At 39.5% G+C, this 13,150-nt stretch overlaps 1 protein-coding gene across 1 annotated transcript in view; it reads right to left on the bottom strand.

Moving 5' to 3' along the window:
- Nucleotides 1–13,150, bottom strand: part of LOC128492590 (dynein axonemal heavy chain 3-like) — a 428,956-nt gene that overhangs the window by 361,311 nt on the left and 54,495 nt on the right. The gene's annotated exons all lie outside the window — the stretch shown is intronic.

Raw genomic sequence — 13,150 nt, 5'->3', positions numbered from 1 at the left:
TTATTTGATACCATTTAATACCCTAATGAAGATATTATATTACACAAACCATTGATATTTACTTAGATATTCAAATGATTGTGCATGTAAAATAAATGTCTACAATTTATTACAGTATGCTGGGTTATACTTATTATGTTTTTTTTCAAGAGAAACTCAGTGGGGTTAGTGCTTCATAATGATAGTGAATACTCAAATGCTCACCTATCCCTTAAAACTGCTGCTATAGGATTATATCAGCCCTAATATGTCTTTAGCCCTAGTAACCTACAATGCTTATCCCCTCATCAGCTAATACTGCTTGAAATGACCATTTATCATTTGGCAATCTGGGTTAATCCATTTTCTTGAAAACTTAAAAGGAGTTTACTGCTTGAAATAAGGCTTCATAGAATCATTTTTGAATTTTAAGAACTGTCATGGGATGACGGGGGGCATGGATATCTGAAATCTTAAATGGATATAAGATGATGACTTTGACTTCCCAATAGACACTAAATATCACAAATACTTTCTACCATAAAGGATCATGGACGTCACAAGATAGACTTCTGCTCACTGGAGAAATAGAAGGCGGATACTGCAGTTCACATTAGGTATGTTCGCAATTTTTCTTCTCCATTAATACATGACTAATAGATATAAACCTGAATTAAATATGTGAAGAAACTACCTAAACATGAATAAAGAAATGATGTTCTCCACAAAGAGATTGTTTAAAGTATTTAATATAGAGTATGTGATTTATGTCACGTCCTATGGATTTCCTGCAATGATATCTCCAGGACTCAAAAATTAATAGCTCATCCTTATGAGAAAATGTATAAACAGTATATACATCTCCACAGAATATAGTATTTTTATGACATTCATCTATAATCCATTATTTTATTCCCCATAAACACCATGAATACTACACGCCTAAAGAAGTGTGAACCAATCCTTTAGAAGATAACTAGTTGAGGTGTCATTGTCCATATAATACTTCATTCACTTTTAATGATTTATTGATTGGTGTTTTTGTGTGATTTGTTTGGCACACTATTATTATTAGTATTAAGGAATTATTCTACATACAATAAGTATCAGTTTGCTTATGAAATACCAGATTGATTAATTAAAAATGGGCATCTTATTTTTCAGACCATCCTTACATATTGCATTTTTTCCTTTACGTGTTTTCCTTTTTTCTTTTTTTTTAAATAGAATACATACAACTGTTGAGATGGTAAATATTATCCCAAGGCTGGTCTTAAATGGTCCCATTAACAAATGGGAGCTTCAGCAAAGTTCCCCAAAGGAGCAACATGTAGAGAGAAAAGTACATGTAAGCACACAGCTAGCCACCGTCTGTATGCACACACTAATTGAAAAATGTAAACTTAGGAACCAGAAAACTAATTAGCAAGAGCGAGATAGTCAGTACCTGGGGTGCCCACTGGCAAAAAATGGCACACATTGGGCAATTCTGGACACATGTCTGTTCCTTGGGCGCTGAGGTTGAAGTCTTTCTCGTGAGCGTAAGCTCTTCAACTTCAATATGTGTCTGGCCCAGCGATTCTAATGCTAGCTAGTGATAGCTGCTCCCGCAGGACCTGTTTGACTTCCGAAATTAGATTACTGAAGTCATATTTGGTTGGGAGTGATGCAAACATTGCCCTAAGGTCCTTGGAGGGAAGCAGCTCCTGCAATGGCTACGAGGCAGGCTGCCCTCACCAGGGTAGTGGGAAAGACCGCCATGTTTGACTGGCTCGGTTCCAAAGTAAACGCAGCAGGAGTCTGAAAATATTCCTAAAGTGATTACCCAGATTGACAGGAACATTGATCCTGGGTTTTAGCCCATGGCTAATTGAGAAGGGTGAAATTGGCGTACCTTAGTTGGTTAAGCAGTGGAGCTCAACTTTAAGGCAGCCATCTCGCAGTTAGGGAAGCCACATACAAGGTACACAATTTTAAACACAATCTATTTTACACTTGCTATTATGTTTTCTTATATATTTTCCTCTATCTTAATCAACCCTTTAATCTGTTAGCAATAATCTTCAACTTAAAATGACCTAAATCACAAAAGAATGAAATGACTGTATTCTTCTTTCAACAAAAGAATGCTCTAAAACAAACAGCGTCTGCACAAAGCACTAGCTTACCTTAGTTCTTTCTTTTTTCTAGAAGCACCATTCTTATGTATAAATGAGGACAGAGATACTAAGGGAGAAGGGCAAATTCTTTAATGCAACACCACCAGCCGCTGATGTTACCATAGCAACAATTATAACCCATCTCTATAGCACTCCTTAGATAAATTCATGGTACGTTGCTCTGTAGGTGTACCTTCTCTCAAATTATGTTGCCCTTAACCTTTAAGCTGCTAGACTGGACAAGTAAGGATGCGCCAAGCATATAACATTGATTAAGTGAAAAAATTGGAGTTTTTAACAATGCTAATTTCCACATCTTCAATTACAACACATTATAACTCTGCTGCCCTTATTATACAGTTAATAAAATAGCATATCTTAGAAGACATTACCATAACTTTGAATAATAAATATATTGATTATATAATATATTGTTTTTTTGCACAGTGATGCATAAACGGGTAAGGCTGGTTACAAAGATCCAGTAATAAATCTGCTTATTCTACTTGTAAAAGAATGATTTAACGGGACCGGTAAGTCATTTAAACATGCTCTTGAGAAACAATAATCAATTTGCACAGTTCACTTAATGGCTGTTTTTAGTTCACATTCCAACTTGTCCATATGTCATACTAAAGTAAACATTTATTAATTGGCTGGGTTAGGATCTGACGCGGTTAAAGGATCACTAAAGGACTGGACATTTTTCTATGTTATATTTAACGACAGGCTGATCTCTCACCTATTAAACCTATTTTAAAAACTGTCCTTGCACTTTGTCCCTCCCAGGTGTGTAGCAACATGGTACCGGAATGAAATTCTATTACAGAAGAATATCAGAAGTTTCACTAATAGAGCATGAAGGATGCATAGGCGTTTGGAGAATTTATCTTTGCAAGCTGCATTTACTCACCCAATAATAAAAAAACAATGTTATTAGATGGACAGCTCCACTTAAGACTTAAATCTCCCTGTTTCGCTTCCTTAGCCTGATGATGTATTTTTTCACTCAAATTGGTGTGCAGCAGCGTGAGACAAATTGCAACGGCATTTTTATTATTATTATAATGTGGTCATCTAAGTTTAAAACAGACACGTTTTAGAACAATTGCAAGATGAGTAAATGAAAAACCCTAAAGAAAAAAATAAGAAAATATGGTGAAAATATAGGAGTTATAAATTTCATTTTATGAGTAACTTAGGGTATGTATTAAATCTCTAAGAAACATGTTGTATTAAATGCTTTATGTAATGAAATACAGGGAAGGGCTGGCACCATGCCCAGACTGGCCATCTGAAAAATCCTGTCAATGCCCAGATGGCACGAGTCACTTACCTTTATTGCCACTCCTGCACATCCGGTCTCTTACTCTGCGGCCAATGGCCATAGCCACCAGCAGACAGGATATGTAATTTACCAGGAGCTGGCCTTAAAGTGCCAATCTTAATCCCCAGCCTGGCCCTGGCTGGTATCATACAACTTTAGAGGGGCAAGACCACAGAGTGGGTCAGTAATATTGTGCCTCAAACATTAGGCAGACAATATACTCAGCAGTGGCGTCGCTACAGGGGGGGCAAGGGGGGGCAATTGCCCCCCCTAGGTTAATCCTTGCCCCCCCTGTTGCCCCCCTGCCGAATTTGGATCCCGTCTTTCTTTTTATTTATTTATTTATTTTTTTACCGCGGAGGAGAGAGAGGTGCGGCCCGAGTAAGATCGGCAGCCAAGGCAACCGATCTTACGCGGGGCGCACCTCGAGCCCTGCTACTTACCTGTGGGAGGGTCTTCTGTACTGCATAGAGGAAGCGGAACCTAGCAGAGTTCACGTGACATCACATGACTCCGCTCCAGTCCCGCTTCCTCTGTGCTTTACCAGAGAACTGCTGAAGTCTGTGAGCGGTGTCCAGGAGCTGCAGTGCAGGTAAGGGGTGGGGAGGGAGTTTGAATGAGAATGTGTGATTGAGGGAATGAATCTGTGAATGAATGAGTATATGAATGAATGAGTGTGTGTGTGATAGCATGGATGTGTAAGTGCTGGAACCTAGGCATGATGGGACTGTGATTGCTGTTAGCAATCACACTCCTATCATGCCAAGTCAGCCAGTACATGTTGAAACCTAGCTAGCTGCCCCCCTTGTCTATGGATGCTGCCAGCAGTATGGGGTCTGCACATCACTTACAGCCATCCTGTACCAGCATGTACTGGCTGACTTGGCATGATAAGAGTGTGATTGCTAACAGCAATCACAGTCCCATCATGCCTAGGTTTCAGCGTTTACTGGTTGGATGTGTAAGTGCTGGAACCTAGGCATGATGGGACTTTGATTGCTGTTAGCAATCAAACTCCTATCATGCCAAGTCAGCCAGTACATGCTGAAACCTAGTTAGCTGCCCCCCTTGTCTATTGATGCTGCCAGCAGTATGGGGTCTGCCCATCATTTACAGCCACCCTGTACCAGCATACACTGGCTGACTTGGCATGATAGGAGTGTGACTGCTAACAGCAATCACAGTCCCATCATTCCTAGGTTTCAGCGTTTACTGGTTGGATGTGTAAGTGCTGGAACCTAGGCATGATGGGACTTTGATTGCTGTTAGCAATCACACTCCTATCATGCCAAGTCAGCCAGGACATGCTAAAACCTAGCTAGCTGCCCCCCTTGTGTATTGATGCTGCCACCAGTATGGGGTCTACACATCACTTACAGCCACCCTGTACCAGCATGTACTGGCTGACCTGGCATGATAGGAGTATGATTGCTAACAGCAATCACAGCAAGCACAGTCCCATCATGCCTAGGTACCAGCATTTACTGGTTGCCTGGGTATGATAGGAGTGTGATTGCTGTGTGGGCAGTGTGGACGGCAGGGCTGGCTTTGGGGTGTGCAACCTGTGATCTATGCCTGTAATTTAGGGGGTTTTAAATATACCTTTAAATGACATGTTTTTATGTGAATTCCAGTTGATCTTTACCTGCAAAGCTGGGTTTTTGCGTTATTCTGTAGATCCATATCTATATATTTCCATACATTATGTATGTATACCTGCAAATACAGTGTTTGTATGTCTTATTCAGTTAATACCTGCAATGCTGTTTCCATGTATTTATTTGATCTATACCTGCAATGCTACATTTCATATACTATTGTATACCTGCAAATACAGGATTTGTATGTCTGATTCTGTTTACTTGATATATACCTTCAGTGCTGAGATCACAAGTGAATTTCAGTTGATCTATACCTGCTATCGGCAACTGGGGCTAATATTAATATTTATGGGCAGCAGGGGCAAAAACACTAAGGGGGGTATAAACGGCAATGCAGTGTGAAAAATCCATCCTGATGCAGACGTCTGTGACGTGGATTTTGTCCTGCTGTTTGTGTGTTTTTGGTTATCAGTGTAGCAGAGCCTGTCCTCGGGTGTGTGTGTATAGGTGTTGGTGTGGCAGAGCCTGTCCTGGTGTGTGTTTGGGTGTTGGTGTGGCAGAGCCTGTCCAGGTGTGTGTGTGTTCAGTTGTCAGTGTGGCAGAGCCTGTCCTAGGGTGTGTGTTTGGGTGTCAGTGTGTCAGAGCCTATCCGTGTGTGTGTGTGTTTGGATGTGGGTGTGGAAGAGCCTGTCCTGCTGTGTGTGTTCAGTTGTCAGTGTGGCAGAGCCTGTCCTGGTGTGTGTGGGTGTCTGTGTGGCAGAGCCTGTCCTGGTGTGTGTGTGTGTGTTTGGATGTGGCAAAGCCTGTCCTGATGTGTGTGGGTGTCTGTGTGGCAGAGCCTGTCCTGGTGTGTGTGTGTTTATGTTTGGTTGTCGGTGTCGCAGAGCCTGTCCTGGTGTGTGTGTCTGAGTGTTGGTGTGACAGAGCCTTTGTTGGTGTGTGTGTCTGGGTGTTGGTGTGTGACAGAGCCTGTGTTGGTGTGTGTGTCTGGGTGTTGGTGTGACAGAGCCTGTGTTGGTGTGTGTGTCTGGGTGTTGGTGTGACAGAGCCTGTGTTGGGGTGTGTGTGTGTGTTTGGTCATCTGTTCCTGGCACTTAACTTACAGTAGGAATTATTTAATTTATATTTATCCAGAGATAAAATGCCCTCCTGAAGTTGTAGTGACTTCAGGGGACAAAACGTTCAAGGCCCTGAAATCATTTAGTGGTAAAGTTATTTATTGTGTTATAATATTTATTTCAAGGATTAGTCGCACTCAATTGTGGCTTCAGGCTTCCCATGTTGAATGATCAAGTATTATTTTAGCCCAATAACAAAAGTATAATTCCATAGCACATTACTTTTGGAAATTATGAATGCCCCCCCAGTTTGACTGTGATATCTTGTGTGCCCCCCCTATATATTGTTTCTAGAGTCGCCACTGATACTTAGTAACTACAGAAAGCAAAGTTAGGGTGAAGCACCAGCAAAATGTGGCACAGTTTAGGTTGGAGTAATATATTTCTCAGTCATTAACAACAACCTTTATAAAAACTGCTTTGGAATGAAAAAAACTGATTTATTTTATTTAATATTTTTGTGATAAATCCGAGACCTACTAGGGCTCATCACAAAAATATTAAATAAAAATAAAATAATCTATTCAGGGCTTTTGCTAACCATGAGCATATCTACATAATCCAAGATGCTTTTATTAGATTTTAAATAAAAGGTCTCATTGAACTAAATATAGCTTTTACACCAGACGTGATAATATGGTCACCCCGGGAGGGACATCCAATTTTATTAGCAGAATAATTTCCCAATAACTTCACAGACCAGTGCTATACAAATATTAATGAATATGCACAAAGAAAAAAATCTCAAATTGTTCTAATGAGAGTTTTAACCCTTTGACTGGGCCCACTCGAAATCTGTATTTATGAATACAAGCTATTAACCATGTCTTTAGCAACGCAAGAAACACATAAATATGCATTTTATCAATCAAATTAACCAATGGTTTTTCTCCACTGGTGTTCGGTAATGATGCGTTTGCTGAACTTTTTAACTTTTTAGATGACCAAAAAATGGAGTTTAGTTCCATTAGTGACTCATGATTTCATCTTTAGCGAACCACCAATGATGCATATTTGCTGTACTTTCTCTACTTATTTAGAAAGAAATATCATGCCTAGGATATCTCTAAACAATTGGTCGTCTTTAGATAACAACATCAGAGAATAGTACCAGGCTAAACAAAGTTTGTCTTTTGTATCTTTTTACTATATTTTTTGTTTTAAAGTCCATCAAGTGGAAGCTAAAATGGAAGACATATGCGGAAGAGTCATCATCATCTAATAAATGTCCTTACCTAAAGTCTGACTTATCCACAATCACCCTACAAGGGCTCCCTCAACCAATTAACAGTAATCAGTGACTTAACAACAGGAGATGGGGAGAAATAACCATGCATAGTCTAAGTAAAGTAAGTTAAGGTGCCTTTTGCCATGACATACACATTTGGTAGATGACTAATATCACTTATTTTACCAGCAAACACCATTATTTAAGTTTATTAAGCATGTGGGACTGCAAAATACGGGATTTAAATGTTACAGATTCAATCAAATTTTACTAATACACATTAAAGTTTCAGCTACAGATGACATAGAAGAAATGTATCACTAGTGTGGTGACAGATGTTTATGATCACTTTTGTACAATGCAATGGTATGCTGTGGTATCACAGAAGCTGCTCCTTTCCATGAAGTCAAGATAACTGTGGTTCTTATTCTTATACAAGCAGGTGGTTGAGCTCAGCACAAGAAAGCATTTAGATATAGTTGAATAATACCAGCACTATGTAAGGGAACATTACCGAAGAGGATTAGTGGCATAAATGTAACATATTCAAGAAATAAAGAGACACTGCAGGACTGCATACAAGCTGGTGCCCATATGAAAATGTACACTGTTTACCTTTATATCCAGTACTTTTTCAATGCACGTTATTAAGGGTTTAGAAAATATATAGAGGTAATTACCCATGGAATGCTAAAGCATAGAACATGCAAGCTCCGTACAGAAATGTTAACAAAATGCTAGGATATATTGTAACTGTTTATTTAAAGCAATCTTTAATGCATATGATCGCTTTGTCCCCTTTAAATTGTCATTTTCTCCTCTTGCAAATGCATGGAGGTATTCTGCAGAACCCCCCCTTCCTTACTTGTGTTCATCAGAAAACTCCTGCAAGAAGAATTGCATGCAGCTGTGGAGCAAGGTTGCAGTTCATTTATGGTCAATAATATCAGCTGTACATAACATACAAAGGCTTTAATAAAGCTTTCAAGCGCCAAAAGAATCTGAGATATAATATATTGACAGAATAAAAAAGTAACCTTGACGTTATCTTATTCCATGAATACTTTGTTTATGTATGCAGTGTATTGAAAAGTGGTGGGTCTAGTGTGTGGCTCCTAAGTTGATGCTGCAAATCTCTCATAGAAAAGAGTCACAAGACCTTTATGTAAACAAAGGAATTTTTATTTTGTATTTTGCTTGATTTGTCCTAATTATTAGACTTGTGAATTCATATTCGGGAGAACATGAAAATGAACACAAATATTAGTTAATCACTAAATATCTCCAAGCTAATCTCCCTGGTCCCTTCTCCCCATACAGGTCAAGGGACAAAGGTGGCACCGTGGGACATGTTGCTTGTAAAGTCCCAGGACAATTTTCATACTGGGGCCCTGTGGTTTCAAGTTACCCCCGTGTTAAATAAGTATTCTTGAATATTGAAGGGGGCATGCTAAGGGAAGCCTCCTTTTTTCATTTTTAGCTCCAATTTTTTAGGAGAGCTACAAGTTTATATGCAATATTTATTACCATGTAATTTTTCTGTTTAAAATTAAGCTTTGTTTTCAGTAATTTATTTAAATACATATGAAAGGGGTTAATTTCATACTTTGCCCTGCCCTTTGCCATTGTCACCATGCATTGGTCCCATTTTTACCCTTGTTACCCAGCAGTAAATAATGTATGACCATTATTGTTAATAAATTTGTTCATGTTGGCAGTTGCAGTTACAAAACCTAATTCTAATAGATACCCTAAGGAGGTTACTAATAGAATAACAAACTGCTGGTGAGTCGTAGGTGAATTTCTTCTGTAACTTGCCTAAAACCTAATGTTTTTTGTACAAACTCTATGAGGTTTATTCACTAAAGTGAACTTTCAAAATCTAACCCTAGTGAGCTTCTGTTGCAGGAAGAGCTTGGATGGCCCTAATGAATAGTGAAGTGAGAGTTGGAGCAACACTTCCATTCTTGATATCTTTCCCTTTAGTGAATATACCCCAATGTGGACCCAATTATGTACACTTTTAGGTGTAGTGACCACATGGATGTTTATTTTTTAAATAAGCCCCCAATTTTGTTCTGTTAAGTTTTCAGGCTAATTTATTTCAAGCTTATATGCAATCAAGCACTGATGTTCTGATGCCATTCTGCCATCATTAATTCTGCTCCGTTAATATTCCCTGTGTTCCACTGTAGATTGTGTTTTGCAGACTCTCCTTTGCTAGGCGTTATCCATCCTTGGCACTTGCTGAAGTAATTGGTATGATTAAAAACACTTTAGGTTATGTCTATAACAAACTGTAAAATATATGGCTGACTACAAGATAGGTTTACCATAAATGATGTTTACAAGACGTGACTGCCGCTCGCAGTCTACCCTCATTAAATTACCTTCGTACAATTCTATATAAAGATTTGTAGGTGGGATGATGTGTTTGATTTTGACAAGTTTGTGTTTACTGCAAGCAGCATACTATCTGTCTTGGTAATATATGCAGAATGATGTTTTTGTCTCTGCTTGCTTTCTCAAAATAGTCAATTTGTTAGTCACCCTGGCACAAAATACTTTTGAAGATATTCCCATTTCACACAGGCCCTTAAATGTAAACTTAATTTGTAATCACCTGACATACAATTCAGAGAGGATAGGAACATACTTCACTATGCTTACAGCTACCAAAGTTGGATGGATTTTTTTTTAAACTAGAGAGCTAATTGCTCCACGGCAGGTCCTCTTTGACAGTTTATTGTTGGGAAAATCCCACCAGAGGTGGTCCTTTATATTTAATAATTTGGACTACAGCCAAGAGCATCATGGATGTTGCAACTAAGTATGTAATTGCTTGTGCCATTTCACGTTGGTAAAATTAATGGTAGGTCCAAAATTGTTCAGAAAGTCCTGGACCACCCCAAAGATGGCACAGACAAGCTGTTTGGGAGCACTGACAAGCTGTCTGGGGCAAAGGTAGCACAGACAAGCTGTTTGAGTGCTAAGATGGCACTGATAAGCTGCTTTGAGAGCAATGGTGGAACACACGAGCGTTCTGTGACAAAGGTGGCACCGTGGGACATGTTGCTTGTAAAGTGGGGGGGGGTCCCAGGACAATTTTCATACTGGGGTCCTGTGGTTTCAAGTTTCTCCCAGTGTTAAATTGTAAAAATTAGTGAAAAGGCTATATCGGTTCTCTCTCAGTTTGTCCCATTATATGATGTCATGGGCCACAGTAATATTACAAACTATGTATTTTTATGTGCCTCTTATGTTTTTTCAAATATATTTTAAAAAGCATAGTTTGTCCTTATACTGAACAAAACATATTGGGGCCACAACCAAACATGTGCAGCGTGCTTAAAATGGCACCGTAAAATATATGGGGCCGGTATTCAATTATTTGCGGGACTGGTTTTAATTCCCAGCACTAAAGCTGAGATATCTACAACTCATGGCCCACTTAAAGCCCTCGAGACTTGAAGCTGCGAACCACTGTTCTAGAATATCAAATTTACCTTTAAATTTAATGATGAATTAACAACCTGAAATTGGCTGTGGCCCAAATGGAATCATGCATCTGGTAAATTATTTTTTTTTTACTTTTATTATCGGCCTTACAAAAAAATCACTGCAAAGAAAATTAAATTAGAAATATCAAGAGGCATATAACTGAAACAAGCAAAGGGGAATCATTTTCTCCCCCAGTCTCAAAGGTATGCCATTTTGATGTTTGTAAAATAACAGTGAAACAATGCTAATATTTTCCATCCGACTAGCAGATAGCATGAGAGAGTTAGCATGACACTGATTTTAGAATAATTTTCAAAATACTAATTATTGTTTTGTCCCCTGGAGGGCTGCCAATCAGAGTAGCTCATGATATTGAGGTATCAGTTGTTTGCTTGAAGAATGGACCAATCTAGAGATAACTGCTATGTTGCAAATGTCTCTTGCCGTGGTTATGTGAGGGGGAAAAAACTTGACAGGACGAGTATCATTAAGAAGCAAGAAATGAGCTCAGTCTCTAACCAGAAGCACGTAGTACTGTTCATCAAACAGTCTATAGCTGTCGCTCGAGGTGCTGAAAAGTAACAGAAAGAAATTGTTCTGTTTAATAGGAAGTCCCACTTGTTTTACATTTGCTTAACCCTGCCAGTACATGCACCAACGGAAATGCTGTAAATCACGTTTATTCTGGTGATAACCACACACACAAAATTGCTATTTGTTTTTTTTCATTTTAGGCAAAAAAACCCAGAACATATCAGCAATGGCACAAGGAAAGAATTATTCCCTACATAGCCAGGTTTTAAAAATGGAGTCAGGAATTTAGGCAGTCTTGCGAGTCTGGACAGCTTGACCATAACTTTTGCTAAAGTCAGTTAATTCAAACTATGTCTTGCTCAGCTATTTAATAGGATAGATTTTCACTTTGTGGGAATTTACTCTTATGTATGCTGGTGGGGGTTCAGAAATTTTCCAAAACTTCAATGGGAAATTCCACATGTTAAACTAATAAAATGTCTCACTTGATTATTATTGATAACATTTTGCAAGAAAAAAAGATTACCAGCAGATTGCCGTTCCCTGCTTATTTTACACTCTTATGTTGCCTTTTTTAAAACTCTGGTGGATGGTAGGACAATGTGTCCCAAGAGAAATCCCATCTGTCCCAGAAGAGCTCTTCATCCTCTACCCTGTTCCCTTTCGGGTTGAGTTTTTTGAGCTCGAGCAGCCTTGGGAGTTTCTGATGTTGGGGTGGTAGGTGGAAGAGGAACCATATTCAAAGGGGGTGTGTGCCTTGGGAAAACAATTAAATACAAAAAGGGGGTGGGTGGGGGTATAAGTATACAACAGGGTGGTTGGGGCATTACATAAATCAATACACAAAGTGGGGTAGGTGGCTGGGGGCAATACACATGGGTACATTAATCAGTACAAAAGGGGGCATCAATACACAAGGGAGGGGGCTGCCTGGGGACATCACAGAAATCAAGGGCGTGGGGGCTGGCTGGGGGCACAAATACACATGGGGCAATACACAGGGGTGTGGGGGGAATACATTAAAACTAAAGGGGCCCCTGGCTGGTGCATCAATATACAAGGGGAAAAACACAAAAACAACAAACCAGTGTGGGAAGCATTTTTTATGCTTTGTGTAGATTAACCTGTACTGATGCGTTTGTCGGTGTGGCCATGCCTGTCCTGGTGTGTATGTTTGGGTCTCGGTGTGGCAGAGCCTGTCCTGGTGTGTGTGTTTGGGTGTCGGTGTCGCAGAGCCTGTCCTGGTATGTGTGTGTTTGTGCGTTGGTGTGGCAGAGCCTGTGCTGGTATATGTGTGTTTGATGTGTCGGTATGGCAGAGCCTGCCCTGGTGTGTGTGTTTGGGGGACGATGTGGCAGAGCCTGTCCTGGTGTGTGTGTTTGGGGGACAGTGTGGCACAGCCTGTCCTGGTGTATATTTGGTTATCTGTTTCCTGGCACTTTACTTACTGTAAGGATAAATTGAACTAGTAAATTTTTACTTATCCAGAGGTAAAACGCACTCCTGAATTTGTAGTCACTTCAGAAGACAAAACTTTCTAGACCCATAAATCAGTGAGAGGTATAGTAAAGGTTTTGTGTTATTTACTCTATTTAAATCTGCATATTTTATTAAGGATTCTGTGGTGCAACAGACCACTTGGTCTGCCAGTCCTCCCCTGGGCACAACGAAAAATCACCACCTGCCGCTGCCTGCTATATAAT

Source organism: Spea bombifrons, chromosome 4, assembly GCF_027358695.1.
Source record: "Spea bombifrons isolate aSpeBom1 chromosome 4, aSpeBom1.2.pri, whole genome shotgun sequence".
NCBI lineage: Eukaryota > Metazoa > Chordata > Amphibia > Anura > Pelobatidae > Spea > Spea bombifrons.
Note: the sequence above shows the minus strand (reverse complement) of the source record. Positions and strands in the feature narration are given on the sequence as shown.